This window comes from Solanum lycopersicum, chromosome 6, assembly GCF_036512215.1.
Source record: "Solanum lycopersicum chromosome 6, SLM_r2.1".
Classification (NCBI taxonomy): domain Eukaryota; kingdom Viridiplantae; phylum Streptophyta; class Magnoliopsida; order Solanales; family Solanaceae; genus Solanum; species Solanum lycopersicum.
Window position 1 is genome coordinate 7,487,655 of NC_090805.1, and position 18,421 is coordinate 7,506,075.

Genomic DNA, 18,421 nt, shown 5'->3' on the forward strand with positions numbered 1-18,421 from the left:
CAAGGCCAATTGCATCTCTATAACACTATTCATCTTTAGATCACAACTTGAGACAAGTTACATAGGCTAATTTCATATTATAATTCATAATATAAAACACATCTAAAGACCTAGCATGATAGGCCTATAATTCATCTTAATTTAATCATAATATCATCATATGATAGTAATAAAATCAACCACCAACTCAATTGAATGATCACAATACAATATAGGTCAAGATCCATACCTAGGGTTAGGGATGGAGGATCATACTCTTAAATTTACATCAAACCATCCACAATTACCATAAAAAAGTTGAATTACATGTTAATATACTCAATATAACCCTATGAATTCATTAACAACTCAATCCATAGCTTCAATTTTGTAATTGAATGAAACCCATAAGAAAACTCAACTTTTTGAAATCTATTTTGAAGGAACCCTTAAGGAAAGAATCTCAAAGGTGAATAGAACTTATACCTTAATGATTTTTCAACAATTTGATGGTGAATTCGTCCCTTCAGAGCCCCCAAACCCTAGTTCTTGCTAGCCTTGACTGGTGATTTCATGTAGAGAGAGAAATAAGAAAGAAGAAAGAGAGTTTATTTTAAGAGTTGTCCTTAAGTTAATGAGGGTTAAGGGTATTCAAAGTAGAACTTAATCAACTTAATTAGTCTCCGTTTAATCCCCAACTAACCCCTAAACCACTTAATAAATTAAATAGAACCATTTAAAATTTAAGAGTGAAACTCGATCCTCACAAACGAAACCCCGATCGACGGTTCATCTATGAGTCGACGGACAATCCCCCCTACGTCCTGCACTCCATCATCTCGGTCAGAGACTTTGCAGGCGAGGGAGTCCTCTAATTTGTCTAAATGTGGGAGGATGGTGGCATCGACACCACATCGATCTACACACTGAACGTAGCCTGCACCTCTGCATTCCGTCGATGATTCTAGAGATTGTGCAGGTGAAGGGACCTTTTTTACCCTCCTAAGTGTAGGACAATGGTGGAGTCGACGAACCATTGATCACACACGCGAATCATCTTCTGTCCCGTCAATACACACTGCTAGGCAGTGCTGCATCAAACTACAGGGGTCCTCCTCAAGGGCCCTTGGTTGGTCCTTGGGAGTCATACCCGAACTTTTCAACCATGGAAAAACTCAAACACCCATTATTTACCTTTCTAACCAATTTTCGTACATTTCCAACTCCTAAAAGTTAGTCAAAAAGGCTAAACCCCTTTGAACCAACTTCCCGGACGTTTTGGTTCTCAAACCTCCTAAATCACCTATATTCCTTAAAGTGGACTTAGAAATATTGTTTAGACTTTATGACATCTATTTTAGGCTTTACAATGATTCTTGAATTTTCAAGGTGTTACAAACTCGACTTGACATCTTTGTTTAACATTAGGTATATTAGAGAAGCATAATTTGTGTGGACTATCACTCTAGTACCGAACAAGTAAGCTTTGAATTTCACAAAAGAATACACCACATCCAGTAGTTCCTGTTCATTGGTTGTATAGTTTCAATATGCTCCATTTAGTGACTTGCTATCTTAATAGATTGGATGGAACATGTTGTTGAGCTTTTGCTCCAACCCAACTCCTAGGGCAATCCCACTAGCATCACACATTAACGTAAAAGGCTCAGACAAATTTGGGACAATTACAAACGGGAAAGAAACCAACTTCTCCTACAGGTATTCAAAATCTCTTAGATATGCTTCATCAAAAGTAAATCTCACCTTTTTCTCCAAAATATTGCAAAAAAAGAATGTGCAATTTTTTAGAAGTCCTTGATGAAACACCTATAAAAACCAACATGTCGTAAGAATCTTAGAACTCCCATCACACATATAAGGGGAGGCAATTTTTCAATCACCTCAATTTCGGCTTTGTCAACGTCTTTAACCTTTTGTGTGACCCCTTATCACCAAGGACTATGCCTTCTTTTATTATGAAATGATACTTCTTCCAATTCATCAATAGATAGGCCTCCTTACATCTTGTAAGACTTAGCAATTAGTCGTAGAAAGTATCACCTATTACTAAAAAGTCGTCCATGAATACCTCTAGAGTGTCCTCCACCTTGTTTGAGAATATAGACATGATACACTTTTGGAAAGTTGGTGGTGCATTTACATAGTACAAATGGCATGCGTTTAAACACAAAGGTTACATAAGGACATGTAAAGGTAATCTTTTCCTAATCTCCGGGAGCAATTGATATTTGGTTTTATCCTTCGTATCCATCTGAGAATTGGTACCACAATTTCCCAGCCAACATATCAGGCATCTTATCCATGAATGACATTGGGAAGTGATCCTTCAAGGTCCAATTCATAAGCTTCCTATAGTCCATGCAAGTTCCTATCAAGTGACTGGTCTTAATGGGACTAACTCATTCTTTGCATTCGCCACCGTTGTCTTACAGCCCTTTTTGGGAACACATTGTACTGGGATGACCTAGTGACTATCATAGATAGGTTACACCACCCCATTATATAGACATTTGATGATCTATTTTTTGACCACCTCTTGCATTGGTTGGTTGAACCTTCATTATTGGTGAATGTTTAGGGTGCAGTCCTCTTCAAGTTTTATCCTATGAGTGCATATACGCAGAGGTATCCGAATAATGTCAAAAATGGTCCACCCAATCGCCCTTTTGTACATTATCAACACTTTGATTATGACTTGTACATGTTCATCATTTAAATTTGTAGCCAAAATCACAGGAAAAGTGTTGTTAGCGCCAAAAAATACCTACCTCATGTGACTGGGTAATTGTTTCGATTCCAGCACATGCGGCTCCTCAATGGATTATTTTTTTTGGAGGGCTTGGCCTATTTTTCAAGTACAGGTGCAATTTCTTTGGAGCATAAGAGTGTGATCCCAAACACTCTAATGCATTTATGGTTTCCACATAGTAAGTTAGAAAATCCTCTTCCACAATTCAATAATACGACCGCTAATGTTTCAACATCGAACCTCTCTTCAAAGGTTGCGACCACCCCGTCTTCATAAAAATATCTATCACAGACATCATATTCATTCATATGGTTATTTCATTGACCTGTAAATATTAAACCTTACCTATACTTTGTTGAGTCTGAATTTCAGTTCTCCACTTTCAACATGAACTATTACTCCTCCTGTGGAAAGAAATGGTCTTCCCAAAATTATGGGAACTTCAAAATCCACTTTCCAATCCAAGATCACAAAGTCTGTCGTAAACATGAAGAGTCCACCTTTACGAGCACATAGCACAAGATGCCCAGATGTCACTTCACTGACCTAACTGCCATTATAAACCTTATTGATGTGGTTTTTGGAACTCTTAACCGTAGTTGTATGTGGATTGACAGTGGCATAAAGTTTATATTGGCCCCAAAGTAACACAAGGCCTTTGCAAATTTGATTGATCCGATGGTGCACGGTATGCTGAATTCACCTGAATCCTCCTTATTCTGTACCAAATATCTAGTACAAATGGATCGTAGTGATGAACATGGTTATTAAAATCAATACTTTGAACTCTTTTGTTTGTAAACAAGTCTTTCAAGAACTTCGCATATCTTTGCATATGCTCAAGGGCTTCCACAAATGGTATCTTCACTAAGAACTTTCTCAACACAATGATGAGCTTTCACTAATTTCCCATCTTCGTCTTTCATTTAAGACGTTAAGGGATAGGAGGATGTATTCTTAAGATTTGTTGTAAAGGCATTGTTGCCTAACCCTTTATCTCCTTTCTTCATACGGTTTTCGCTATTGGTTTAGCCTCCTCCAAGTCATCTACTTGTTCAGATTCAGCGTCCTCTATTCTAATTTTCTCTACCACCTATTCATACTTATTACCTATAGAAATTGGTTCATTAAGAATCTTACCACTCCTGGTGCCAATAGCCTGCATGCCCGTCCTTCTTAGGATTTTGAATAGTATCACTAGGAAGTGACCCATTCTTTATTTGATTTAGTGATATTGAAAGCTTCCCAACTTCTACTCTATTTTCTTGATAGAGGTAGTGTGAGAGTCTACAAGTTTTCTCATAATGGATAAATCAAATTTCATCTCTTTCACCCCTGCATAAGTTTACTCAATTTTTTGGAGTACCTTGCCAATATATGTCCCAAGTTACACCCACTAAAACTACTACTTTTACCGTCTCTATTATCTTGGGGCACATACACTCCAATGCGATAGTTTTTGTACTGATCTTTGTTCTACCAATTTCCCAGCTCTTTATTTGTTGGCCTATCATATTGTCCTTCCCTTGAGTAGTTGATATACCGTGGTTTCATGATATTATTAATATTTTTTCCGTAAGTTTAGTGTGTCCAAAAACCTTTTTGTGCTAGTTTTTATATAAGTTTCTCCTTATTTGAAGAAAATCTGTCCAAATATGAATACAGTGGTTTTTGAGCGAAGAAATGCAGAAGAGACCACGTACTGAGCTTGTGACGGTCTGTAGGTGGCAGCGTAGTGCAGTTGCTGAAGGAAGATGGGGAAATCTGACCAAGTGTGGGGTTATGAAAAGCGTGACGGACCATCGTATCCATGACGGCCCGTCCTGCAGGTTCGTCATGAAGTTCAAAGAATTAGTCCTAGTACCCATATTCCAACAGTTCAAGTGTTTTGGAACGGAGACCTCGAGGGACTGTTGTGCCTGTGACAATCCGTTATACCTACCTTCGAGGGAAATGAAGAGAACAACAGAAGAAATTGCATCAAGTATGGGACAAAGGAGTCCATGACGGTCCGTCGTTACCACGACGATCCGTCACGATGTTTGTCGATCCAGTCACGTTTGAACATATTTCCAGCAAATACATTCCTTATGTAATTAGGTTTTTTTTTATGAATAGTTTGAAAAAAATTATTTTTGAGGTTAGACTCTGGATTATTTGGTTAGGCCCTTGGTTCGTGTTACACTCTTGATTATTTTTTAGACCTTTTGAGAGATTCTTGATTATTTTGACATTCTTGTAACTGATTGTTGGTAATTTTTATTGATTAATCAAGCAAACTTTCGGATTTTACTCTTTCTCATTGAAGTAACTACATGAATTCTTATACCGTATATTTGAATATTGTGATTATGACTATGGGTAGCTAAACTCCATAACTAGGGTTGTGGGAACCATAGGCAAATAATGAGGTAATACCTAACTAAAATTATAATTCTAGAATAGTGTATACTATCTAATAGGCTAGTATTGATTGGTACGAGGTAATAACTTAGTCAAATATCGAATACGATGCTTTGTATGAGGTAAAGATAAGGGTTACTACAGCAACAAACGTAGCCGGACGAAGGTGCGGAGTGAAATTTTCTAGATGCCGGACCAAGGATTTAGAAATACATAACTTATCACTTTGCATGCAAGATACTAGGAAAGAATTGTTATAGTTAGAATTATCAAATTATGAACCTATGGGGAACATGTAAACCCTACTTACTTTGATTAATTGATTAAAATCCAACATTCAAAGGTGTTAGTTTTCTCCTTTAATTTCGCTAGTTATTTTCATTTATTTAGAAATTAAAAAAAACCCCCTTTTATCATTTTTGCTTTCCAAGGATGTAATTGACTGAACAATAGTAATAATAGATTGAAGTTAAGTCTAAACAATTTTCCTAGTGGGAACGATCTCAACCTCATTAGTTGGGTTATTACTTGACACGACCACTTTACTTCTTATTTGTGAAGTAAGTTTGAGCGTATCAAATTTTGGCGCCGCTGCCGGGGAAAGTAGCTTTTAGATTAACTTAAACTTTCTACTATAGTTTAGTTGATATTTTCTTGATTTTACTTTATTTTATTGTTTTTGATTCATGCAGAACCACCTCTTTGTTTGCCTAATACACGGAGAGGAAGAGAACCCCATTTTCCCTATGATCACGAATTAGAGCGTACACTACGCAACATGAATGGAAACTTAGGAATTAATGATGATCATCAAAACCAGAACATCCCAGCTCCAGTTGATGTTCATGGTCAGTTGTTACCCGATGCTCCGGGTGAACACCAATAGAGGGGACAAAATCCCACTCCACGGCCCCTAGCATACTATAGAGTCTATGAAAACATAGCAGAATCCGATGGGCCCGTTTTCTTGCCTCCTCTACCACCAGGACACACCTTCGTGGTAACTAGTAGCCTGATGCAAATGCTCACTGCCAGAGTTTTTCTCTTAGGGCTACCTTTTGAGGATCCACATACCCATATAGCTAAAGGTAAGGGCAGTGTGTAAAAGCTGTGTAGGGAGGCCTGACTTTGACTTGGATGTAATAGGGCGTAGAGTGTTTTCTCTTTCACTAACAGGAGAGGTTGCTATATGATTCACTTAACTCCCTTACAACTCAATTTTCACTTGGAACCAACTAAGGGATGTTTTCTTAGCACGCTACTATCCGGTCTCCAAGAAACTAAACCACAAAGACAGAGTGAACAACTTTGTGGCACTACCAGGTGAGTCAGTTAGTAGTTCTTGGATAGATTCACCTCGTTCAGTAAAAGTGTCCCAAATCACTGTATAGATGATGAGTCACTAAAGGAATACTTCTTCGGGGACAGGATGATAATAATAAAGCGGTTTTGGACACTATAACAGGTGGATCTTATGAGGAGTGTCCTTATGCTTAGATTGATGAAAACTTAGAGAAAATCTCCCGAAATAATAAAGCTTGGAGTACTAGGAAGTCAGATACCGGGGAGAAATACCTTCGCAGTGCAGTCCACTCACAACCCAGCCACAGATGAGATTCGTGAAGAAATGGCTCAGATGAGAACTGAGCTTGGGTTGGTACTAAAACATATCACTGGGGTGCAGAAAAGATAAATGCAGTTAACTACTTGCTTAAACCACCACCTCTTAAGGATGAATGTTATTATGCGGAGGACTCCTATGCAGTAAATGAGCAGACGGGGGGTTTCCGACCGAGCGCCCAAGGCTCAAATAAGGATAATTGGCGCAAGGTCAAGGGAACCAAGGTCGGATCTATGGTAACTATAACCGTGAGGGTCATTATGTCCGAGATGGAAACTATAACCCCGAAAACAACTTCAACAGGGGTAATTCTGGTAACAGAAATGATAGGAATGGACCCTATGTCCCTCCTCAAAATCGTGAAGTTACTCCTAGGGATGGTGGAGATAGTATGGTGCGAGTTGAGGATATGTTGCACAAAAGGATGAGGAGGTTCGATGCTAGTGATGAGCACATTAAAGAGTTAAGGTGTGATTTAGCAGGTATTGGGAAAAAAGTCGATACACACGCAATATCGATTAAGCAGATCGAGTTGCAAATGGTCATATTATTTGTGACTGTTAACACACGGCAACCGTACACTCTTCCTAGCAACACTGTCCAAAATCTGAAAAATGATGCACATTGTATGGAAATCACTACTCGGAGTGGTAAGCAAACCATTGACCCACCTATGTCGTCTAATGAGGAACAAGTGAGAAAGGATGATGATAAGGTGGTAAAGGGTAGTGGTGAAGCTGAAGAGAACACTGGAAAAGATGCAGAAGTCCCTATGAAGGTAATTTCCATGCCTAGACCACCAACACCCTTCCCTCAGAGATTAGTGAAAAAGATCGAGGATGGTAAATATCAGTGTTTTATAACAATGCTGAAGCAGCTTTCTATCAATGTCCCTTTTGTAGAAGCTCTAGAACAAATGCCCACTAATTCCAAGTGTATGAAAAATCTTGTTACAAAGAAAAGAGCGGTCACTTTCGAAGATGATGATAGACTGCAGCATTTTAGTGCTATTTCTACAAGATCTCTCATACAAAAGAAAGAAAATCAGGGTTCGTTCACTATTCCTTGTACAATTGGGTCATTATATTTTGCGAAAGCATTATGTGATCTGAGGGCGAGCATAAATCTCATGCCCCTCTAGATTTACAAGAAGTTTGGGTGACCCAAAAGCCACTGCGATGCGGCTACTGATGGCTGATCGACCAGTGAAAAGGCCTATAGGGATACTCCATGATATGCTAGTAAAAGTGGAGTCATTCATATTTCCTGCAGATTTTGTTATTTAGGATTGTGAAGTCGATTTTGAAGTGCCTATTATTCTTCGGAGACAATTCCTTGCTACAGGTAGAACCTTAGTTGATATGGAAAAGGGGCCGATGGAATTTAAGTTGAACAATGAAGAAGCGACCTTTAAAATTTTTAGGTCTATGAGGCAGAGTGGTGAGCTCCAATCGGTATCTGCCATATCCCACAAAGAGAAGATGAAGAAGGAGAATGAACAAAAAAGTGAAATATAAGAGTTTATGGTTGGGGATTTGGTGCTTTTAGACAGTTCAAGGTTGCATTGGCTTCCAGGCAAGCTCAATTTCAAACGGACCGGCCCTTACTTGATTACCCAATTATTCCCCCATGGAACAATTGAGTTAAAAACTAAGGAGGGAGTGTGGTTTAAGGTGAATAGTGAATAAATAAAACTCTACCTTTGGCATACTACATCGGTGAATGAAGTGATAGAGGCATACCATCTTGATGAAGGCTGAGTAATCAAGTGTCCTAAATCGTGCCACGACGTTAAATCAGGCGCATGTTGGGAGGCAACCCAATACTTATAGTTTTTTCTTTCTAGTAATGGTAGCATTTTCTACTAATGGGTTTTAAATTTGCAGACACATCACCAGGAAATTCTGCAGAGAATTACTCTACAGCAGTCACTGACGGACCCATCGACAGACCGTTGCTCTTGCGACGGACCGTCGCATGAATTCGTCGTACCAGGTACATCTTTCTGTTATTTTCAAACTAGTGCACACGCTACGGAACCAACGACAAAGCATCACGACTGAGACAGACCGTCGTCGTGGAATCATCGTGTTATTAATGAAGCATACCCGACCCGACCCGGCTGGGGTTATTAAAAAAATTATCATTTAAAACCCCCACCCCTTCATTTCACCCCCATTCTTTCATTCTTTTTCCCATTTCCCTCCCTTTTCAACTTTCAAAGCTCTCTTACAACTGATCATTTTCCCCAAACTCTCCAAATTCCTTAAAATTCATCATCTACTAGTCGGAGCTGCTATTGTGGGTGTCTACTTGATCACCAGGTACCTTTCCCTCTTATTTTTCTCAAATTATCAGGTATGTGTCTGTAATTTCTTCTCATTTATATTGCATTTTTGTTTATCATTTAGTATTAGCCTATTTCTTCTTGATATGTTCATCTTTATCAAATTTTGTCTAATCTAGGTTAAATAAATCCTCCAAATTGTCATTTTAAAACCCTAGAAATAGGTGCTTTAGCATTGCTAGTTTACTAGGTATTTGGATTAGACAAATGTAGGTTACAACACTACCAATTCTATTTGGGTCATAAGGATGAATGGGCCTCTCCATTTCTGTCACTGAGTTACAGAACGAGACCCCGATGACGGACCGTCGTACTCACGACGAACCGTCATTGGGTCCGTTCCAACAACCCTAACACCCCACTGTCCAATTTTCTTCAAGTGTCTACCAACGGCCACATACGACAGACCGTCTTTGCCACGACAGTCCGTCCTGCACAACCGTTCTGGTTGTCAGAAACCCTATTCCTTATGGTCTCTCACTTTTTCTAAGTTTCCTCGAATGGACACATGTGACGGATCGTCATCCCTACGACGGTCCGTCCTACATTACCGTTATTATGGTCAGAGACCCCTCTCCTAAGGGTCTCCATATTTTTTTTCAAGTGTCCTCTGACGGACACCTACGACGGATCGTCGTACCTGTGATAGTCTGTCCTGAACATACCGTCATACTTATCAGAGACTCTCCTTCATGGTTCTCCATATAAACATAGTCTAAGTAAGACACGACGGACCCCATGACGGTCTGTCGTACTCACGACGAGCCATCACCTGGTCCGTTGTGTTTCACTGTTACTATAACAATGTCATTTTATTTTAATTTTATTTATTTATTTCGTGTGGTCTTGCTTGTCTTGTTTGCTCCTTCTCGAACTAATATTGATACTTTACAGGTACTATGTATTATGGCACCAAAAGAAGATCGAGTCTACGCACGCGGGCTATCGAAGTCTCTCACCCCGTTTGCCCGCCTTGTCATTCGCTCTGATGTTGAGCGTGACCCCGAGTATGTGCCCCCAGGCACTTCCACCCCATCCCCGTGCTGCACGTGCTGCCAGAGCCACACCCAAAAAGGTGGCGTCCGGCGTAGTCACTGCCTCCAAGTCTGATTAGGAGCGCACACTCACCGGCACACCTTCTGGGTCAGCCACTAATGAAGAAGGAGCGTCTGGATCCTTTGGAGTTTCGTGGTTGGAGGAAGCCTCCGGATCTGCTGAGGTTCCGGCACCCGCCACCGCTGCAGTGTCGACCTCGTCTGATGAGGCTGACAGTTTGGGATCCACACCCGGTTCACCAGCTCGTGCTCTCACCCCGGTTACTGACCAGCCCAACCGGTGGTGTGTCGACGGGCAGTTTCTAGTCTATTCCAATGCAAAGTTCCTAAATGAAAAAGGAGTTGTGAGTCGAACACTAACATTAGAGCGGAGGGTCCTTACGGGAAGTCTCCCGATGATGCCTAAGATCCATAATCTCTTTACTAGACATCGACTGGAGTGGACAGCTCGTCCGTTGGGACGTTATAGTGAAGAGATGGTCCTAGAGTTCTACGCATCCTACGTAGAGACTCTCCGATCACAGATTGATAGGCAGGCTGCCCCCGCCAAATAGGCCCCACTGGAGCAGCTCCGAGTACATGGCGTTCGGGTTGATATCTCCCTGCCTGCCATCCACCGGTTTCTATACAGCGAGAATGTTGATGCTAATCGGACCCCTCTCACTACCGAGTTTTACTACCGATGGTAGATTGTTAAAGATGGCCAATTCCTGCGTGAGCCATCGCTGAGAGACACTACCAAGAGGTGGATGAACCTGCACTTGTCCGTTGATGGAGAGGGTGCCGACTGGGTGACTGAACCGAAGGTGTCCAACAAAAAGGCCAACCTGACTTTCACGGCGATGTTTTTGTGGTTGATTCTCCACCACTGTCTTCCCCCCCACAGACGTTGATAATATCGTAAAATGGGATCGATTAGTAATGATAGTGGCAATGATTGTCGGGCTTGAGGTGGATTTTGCGTGGCTTCTATAGGCGGTCATGCACGAGAGGGATTTTAAGGTCACAACTACTTACCCTTTCCCGTGCATGATATTTTCTCTATGCAGGTCCGCAGGTGTGCCTATATGGCACGTTTATCAGCTCAAGACCTCTGTGGGAACTGTTGATATCGGCCTCATCAGGGATGAGGCCAATAAGTTGGCTCCACGCAGAGGGCCCCATCAAGAGTTTCCTCCACTTGGTGACAATCTGGCTGATATGGTAGCACAGGCCCGCACGGCTACGCAGGCGGATTCAACTAACACTACCCCAGTCGAGTCTAACTCGGGTAGTAGCACTGCCCCGAGATCCTCTCGCTCAGCCTCTTTACCCGCTCTGGTCCCGCTTGCTAGGGTCAAGAAATTAAGGGCGCAAATGGCTACACTTCTTGCATCATATCTAGCCTTGGATGCAGAGGTCTATTGCCGAGGCAGAAGAGCGCTTGGAGCGGAGAATGGTCCAGCACACAGAGCGGAAGATTGTTGATGTTCATCAGCGCTTGGACGCTTTTGAGTTGCGGGTGCTAGCCCATCCAGCCCCTCCGGTGGATGTGTCGACCCTTCAGGCTGCGGTCGATAGTCTTTGCGCTGATATAGATATGATCTTAGAGGCTAGGCTACCTGAGTCTGAGGCCTCTTCTGCAGAGCCTGCTTAAGACACAGTGATGGCGGCCCTATTTCCCACTTCAGAGATTCCACCACCTCCCCCTCGAGGGCATGCCAAGAGGCGTAGGGGTTGAGATAAGGATGAAGCTCGAGCATGGAAGAAGGAGCAACATGAGATGGAGGCTGCGAGGAGATCCTCGCTTGCTGAGGAGGAGGCACGTCAGATGAGAGCAAGAGAGTTAGCTGTTTGGGCGTCTAGCTCCAGAACTATGGAGATAGCAGGAGGCACTGCTGATAGTGTTGTTGATGCTGAGGACACCACTGAGGCTGTCCATATTACAGAGGTAGTGGGTTTAGGGGAACCGGATCCACCAGTTTGCTGATCGTCGGCGCTTTGCGCCCCAGGTTTGCTTAACCTACAACTCTAGTATTCCAATTTTTTTATGCATTGGGACAATTGCATGTCTTTTTGTTGGGGGTGGGGTAAATGGAATATGAGTTCTAGGGTGAAGTATGAGTAGCCCAATTCACTATCCTCTTTTGAGGTTTTCTTGCCTGTGTTCTTTTTCCCCAAGAGACTGATTACTTTTTCTGTTGAACCGGCATGTCTATATCTTGTGTACATAGTTTAATTCTGGAGCATGATGGCTAAAATGATATCATGATAAAATGGAAAATGATCCATGACTAGGCATAGTAATTGATATATGTGTGGCTCTAATCATGACATCTAAGTCTAAAATTCGAACTAGGTGTTTGATAATATGGTAGAGTGATGAGATGTCAAGTAAGTGTGAGGAACATTTGAATAGTCCACTATTTGTACTAAGCTAGAACTTGCGTGGTTAGTCCTGCTAAATGTAAGTTGCAATAGACAATTAGGAAAGGATCATAGGCCCTTATTCAATATAGCCATTTTTAGCCTAAATAAAATAAAACCAAATTAAATTTATCCTTCTTTGATCCAAATGATTTGATCTTAAATTAGACATTTCTTTTTCACCCCAACTGATCTTTTCTGGGAATAATGTGTTGCCCTGGTCCCTCCTTGGACATGTGCACCTTAGCTTATGCTAAAAGCATAAGTTGAGTGTGGCTAATGCAGTAATAACCTTTTTATGGCCCTGACCCAACTTTGGGTATTGTGTACTTTGACTAATGGAAAAGCCATGAGTTGAGGGTGGCTATTATGAGGAATGCTCTGGAAAGTGGGGTTGAAAGAACAAAGAGAGAGAAAGAACAAAAGTAAAGTGTCTCAAGAATTAGTTGAAAGAAAAGTAAAAAAAATTTACAAGAAATACAAGAAAGAAAAGAAGAGAGTCACTTACACAAATGAAGAAAAAAGGGAAAATAGCAAGGTGAAAGAATATGGAAATGGGAAAAATAAAATTATAGAAAATGATATGTTTAGCCGATATGTCAAGGAGGGCAAAAAGTCACTAAAGTATACCTAAATATACCCTACCTGACCGTGAGCCTATGTTACAAGCTAAGAAAGTCCTATCGTGATCCTAAGGATTGTATAGCAAACTTAAAGTAGTTAAAAAAAGGGCAAGCTTATGGCAATAGGTATGAATGAGTGTGAATTTGTTCTGAGAGTGAGTGTTGAAAAGTTATCCTTATACTAAAACTGAAATCATTGTGTTAAAATGAGGATTTTGTTTTGAAGTGAGGACATTAGTTGCAGTACAGGAAATATTAACACCTCGGTGAGAAATTGAAGAGGATAGGTGTTAGTGTAAGGTTAGTCTGTCATGGTCTCATTCAACATAATTCAAGCCTTATAGTCATAGCATGTATAAATATGATGAGATTAATTAGGATTGATAGCCAAATGATTGCAAAGGATAAAACATGGATACTATTGTAAAAAGATTTTGTATTGAGTCATAGTATGTCGCTTGAGGACAAACAACGAATTTAATTTAAGGGTGTTGATATATCGTGGTTTCACGGTATTATTAATACTTTTTTCGTATGTTTAGTGTGTTCAAAAGCCTTTTTGTGCTAATTTTTATATAAGTGTCTCCTTATTTGCAGGAAATCTGTCCAAAGATGAATGCGGATGTTTTTGGGCGAAGAAATGCAGAAGAGACCACCTACAAAGTTTGTGACGGTCTGTGATGCTCGTGACGGTTTGTAGGTGGCAGCGTAGTGCAGCTGCTGAAGGAAGATGGGGAAGTCTGACCAAGTGTGGGGTTACAGAAAGCGTGACAGACCATCGTGTATCCATGATGGTCCGTTCTGGAGGTTCGTCATGAAGTTAAGGGAAGTAGTCTCAGTACCCATATTCCAAGAGTTCAAGTGTTTTGGAACGGAGACCCTCGATGGACCGTTGTGCCTGTGACGATCCATCATACCTACCATCGAGGGTAATAAAGAGAGAAGCAGAAGAAATTGCATCAAGTATGGGATGACGGAGTCCATGAAGGTCCGTCGTGACCACGACGATCCGTCACGATGTTTGTCGATCCATCCGTGTTTTTACAGATTTCAAGCAAATAGAGTCCTTATCAAATTAGGGTTTTTTTATAAATAGTGCGAAAAACCTCGTTTTTGAGGTTAGACTCTGGATTATTTGGTTAGTCCCTTGATTATTGTTATACTCTTGATTATTTTTAAGACCTTTTGTGAGATTCTTGATTATTTTGAGATTCTTGTAATTGATTGTTGGTGATTTTTGTTGATTAATCACGCGAACTTTTGGATTTTACTCTTTCTCATTGAATTAAGTACATGAATTCTTATACCATATATTTGAATATTGTGATTATGACTATGGGTAACTAAACTCCATAACTAGGGTTGTGGGAACCATAGACAAATAATGAGGTAATACCTTAGTAAAATAACAATTCTAGAATACTGTCTTGCATGTATTGATAATTCTTTCGCTTAGAAATCTTTTTAACGGATGGACAACATTAGAACTCGCCTTAATTCTACTTGACGGACCAAGGAGTAAATAATAGGAAAAGAATTATCAACATACATTTAGTGTATACTATATAATAGGCTAGTATTGATTGGAACGAGGTAATAACTTAGTCAAATATCAAATACGATGCTTAATATGAGGTTAAGATAAGGGTTAGTATAGCAACACACGTAGCCGGACCAAGGTGCGGAGTGAAATTTTCTAGATGCCGGACCAAGGATTTAGAAGTACATAACTTATCACTTTGCGTGCAAGATACTAGGAAAGAATTGTTATAGTTAGAACTATCAAGTTATGAACCTGTGGGGAACATGTAAACCCTCGTTACATTAATTAATTTTTAAACTCCAAAATTCAAAGCTATTAATTGTCTCATTTAATTTCGCTAATTATTTTCATTTATTTAGAAATTAGAAAAAAAAACCCTTTTATCATTTTTGCTTTCCAAGGAAGTAATTGACTGAACAATAGTAATAATAGATTGAAGTTAAGTCTAAACTATTTTCCTCGTGGGAACGATCTCAACCTCATTAGTTGGGTTATTTACTTGACACGACCGCCTTACTTCTTATTTGAGAAGTAAGTTTGAGCGTATCAAATTTTTCCGACCTACATTTCTAGAATCGTAACCCTTGTTTCTCAAGTTATACTTCAAAAAATCTCCTTTGTTTCCCAGGTAATAAGCCTCCTCATATAGATTTATATCATGATTTTTATACCTCTTTGGAGGTCTTAACTTTTTAGAACATGCGAAAATTCGTTTTGTGAGTAGATCTATCTGGTTCCTCATTTGTGCCAACTCCTAATCCCCTTCTTCTTCTCTTTTCCTTTGTTCAACATAGATTTCAAACGTGAACCAATATTTTTTCTACATCTACATCCCTACTGTACCTACCCTTTTATTCTTAGACACCTGGTCCATCAACTTCATGTTCCTTGAGAATGTCTTCCTCATGAATAATCCTCCAAACAGTGCATCAACAACATGTTTAATAACATAATTCAAAGATCTATAGAAAGATGATTTTATATGTCTCTCAACGAAACCATGATTTGGACATTTTTTCATCTTTTTAATGAATATCCACCGGGTTTCATGCATAGCTTCTCTTGGTAAATGCTTATGGGAACTTATCCCAACTTTCACCTACATCTCTTTTGATTCAAAAAAAAAATCATTCAAGGAAAGCATCCTTCTACTCAGTCCACATCCTGTTTGAGTCATCCAACATCTCACTCAACCAATTGGTTGCCTCTCTAGTATGAGATAATGGAAATAGCCTCAACCTCATTGTTTTTTTTGGATAACTCCAAGAATTTCATGTGATTTGTAGATTGACACAAAGTTCATCAAATGTTAATTTGAATCATCACTAGTTGGACCCACCAACATACCTTTAAGATTTAGTTGTTGAATCATAGTGCTAGTGATTTTGAATTTAACACTTCAAGGTAGTGCAGGTAACACTATTTCTCATGTGGAACCAGCTCCATCCAAGTATAAGTCATTCTCTTCATACATCATTTGAGATTGATGTAGTTCTCAATCCCTTGGACTTATTGGTTGGCGGTAGGAAGGAATAATTTCATTCATTGGTATGTTTTCTTCCACCACCCTTGGTGGGTTGTTTAAAACATTCTGTTGAATACCTCTTGTTGAGGTTTCAGCTTTTTGTCCCACTCTAGTCCTCTGTGCCTCAATTTCTTGTGCATATACAAATTTATGGATTGTCTTCCGAAGTTCTCAGTCATATGCTATCAATGTGTCTCTTTTACTTTGGGTATTTTGCATACACAATTACACTTACTTGAAAGAGATACAAACAAAGAACACGACATAAATTTAGGAAATATAACTACACGTTAAATAAAAGCTACTTAACACTTCTGCATTTAAATTCCCAGGTAGCGGCACCACAATTTGATATGTATAAACTTACTTCTTTATTAAGAGGTATAAACGGTCAAAGTAAATTTATAGAACTCAACGATAGTTGAGGTAGATCCCACGGAGAATTTATTTACAGAAATGAATTCACTATCGTGTTTTACACAAATGTTGTTATTGTTTTCTAAAGAAACAATTACGCAAAGTGAAATGACTTTAGCGATAAATATACATAACCAAAGTTTTTAATTAAGATCTAAGTCACAGTTAACAAAATAGCAATTCTAAACTTGTTTCGATAATTAAATGAAACTAGGATTTTGGTCCACATTACCGTGAATCTAATGTTCTATCGTAGTTGAGTTTCAAGAAATTTAACTCAACAAAATACATGCAAACTAACTATATCCTATACTTCTTAGTCTAATCAGATAATCTTCACTAAAGTTCTCTCAGTCCCAGAGTGTTACAAGTTTAACGTTCACTTACAATAGTGTTAAAGTTCTTTTGTCTTCAACTCAAATTTTGATTCCATTTCATCAGGTTAATTTAGTTATTTTATAACTATCATTCTTCTGTCGAATAAATTACATATACATGCTCAAACTAATTTGTGCGCTCATTAGAATACATGAACATTGAAAGCCAAATTATACCTTGCAAATATAATCACATTTTACTCATTTTACAGAATTATGCTTTAGATTTTACGTCATAGATCGCCTAATTCCAATTGTGGTAATTAGCCAATGACAATTTTACGTAAACAAACATAAGTATAAAACTAAAACATTTCAAGAAAAACACTTAAGATAAGCAAATCGATAAACACTCAAATAATTTAAGAACCAAATATCTTACTTTAAAACTTAATTCGATGTTAATCTTTAAATCCAAAAGCTAAGAATATTTGAAAGCTTATCCGGTCAATATGTGACGACATAAAAAGTAAAAATGACCTAATTAATTCAAATATATTGTTTTAAAAAGAGTCTTACTCGAAGAAGGACTGAACTTTTGGGAACTTAATGACTTCTTCCATGACCTATCAAGGGCTTCATGGTCTGTGAAGCCTTTCCTCATCTTCACTTGGACTCACCCATAAATGGTTCTTCAAGACCTGTACATATTATCATTACCAAGACACTATCACGACCCCTTACAATGACCACGGTCTCTGTTTTTGTCTGTGATCTTCACTTGATGAATTTTCTCTTCAACTTTATAATGCCTCTTCACTAGATCATTACCATGGATACTACCATAAATCATGACAATGACCATGGTCTGTATAGTTGTCTGTGTTCTCATTTGATTAATTCCCTCTTCAACTTTATAATGCCTTTTCACTAGATCATCACCACGACTCTCACCATAGACCGTTGTGATGACCACGTCCCATGATTTCATGGTCATCAATTGGTTAAATTATCTTTCACATCCATTAACACTCACCACTGTTGAAGTCTACGAACATCTCCATGATCAATAGTGAAGACCACGACCTGTGAGGTCTTCCGTGGTCTTTACTTCTAACTTGTACATAATTTCCTTCATTTTTTTTCTTCTTTTACTTCAACATGTTTCACCTATACCGACACTACCAAACATATTTTATCAAAATAAATGAATTCGATCCTAGTATTAATCTTTAGCTTTCAAGTATTAAATATGCAAAGATTTCATGTGTAACCCCCCAAACAAACTAAGGTGAACTATATATTCATAAATGTTTCATGAGTTAACTTTGTGTTAAAATTATTAATAGTTATATCCTTAGGAAGTGCATGCAGTTTGGTGATGTTTTGAGGTCAAACGTCCAATAACATCCATG